We start from the raw sequence: 1131 nt of genomic DNA on the forward strand, positions 1-1131 counted from the left end.
ACTCAATTCAGCATGTAGTGTCCGTGTTTGTATGTGCTGTCTGCGTCACTCATAGCACGTGCCTATATCGTGGCGCTATATCGAACATTTTTTATATCGTTATCGAAGAAGGTGTACCGTCGATAAATATCGATACAATTTTATCGCCCAGGCCTACCCTCAAGCCATCCTAGGTGTATATGGCTTTCTTCTTTCAGATGAATACAATTGGAGTTACATTAAAAAAATGTCCTGATTATTCCAAGCTTTATAATGGCAGAGAATGGGTGATATTCAATAGTCCAATAGAAATCCAATAAAGTGCATCCATTAGGGGTGGAACGGTTCGCAGAAAAAGATCGAACCATACGGTTCTCCACACACGGTTCGGCACGCGATAGGACTGCGGTTCAACTTAAATCTGACAACGCATCTGTAATATGGTTTGCTATAAATAACACGTAAAACAAACAGGGTTCGGCTAATATATGTTTCTGTTGATGGATGCGCATTCTGGCTTCCCAATACATTACAACAACAGCGATGGAAAAAAAAAAAGAAACGTGGACAAACCATTCACTCTTGTTCAATGCGACTGCCGTATGCTGGTATATGAGCAGTCATTTATTCCGTGAGAATATTGCTCGAAGAATATTCTCTTATTCGGTGAGACCTGAACAGCACACGTTGATATCGGTGTTTAAGCTAAACTCATTTAAGCTTTGCCAGTTTAAACATTTAAGAGCCAGAGGACGCAAGCTCACACACGCAGTGAGAAGATATTAAGCTTTCTCTGAAGTATTGTGTTTAAATGGATAAATTCACACAAAAATTATGTCAAATCTTGCCGATCTTGGTAAGTATCCTATAGCAGACATAGCTGGCTGAACGTACTGAACGTGATACAAACCGAACTGGGAGTAAGTTGAACCGTTGCACCCCTAGCTTCCATCCATCATAAAAAGTGTAAGCTCCGGTGAGAAGTGACGAATGCAGAAGCGCAGAGGAGAGAGCAAAGTATAAAACGAGGATTTGTAAATAAAAAAGTCTGGAGGATTTTGATTTAAGCCAAGAGGACACTGATTTTCCTTTGCTAAACAAAGAAATGTTGCTTCCTTTGCTCCTGTAAACAAAACAATGGTTCTCGCGAGA

The sequence above is a fragment of the Sinocyclocheilus grahami genome, unplaced genomic scaffold, assembly GCF_001515645.1.
Source record: "Sinocyclocheilus grahami isolate Dianchi unplaced genomic scaffold, SAMN03320097.WGS_v1.1 scaffold3418.1, whole genome shotgun sequence".
NCBI classification, from domain to species: domain Eukaryota; kingdom Metazoa; phylum Chordata; class Actinopteri; order Cypriniformes; family Cyprinidae; genus Sinocyclocheilus; species Sinocyclocheilus grahami.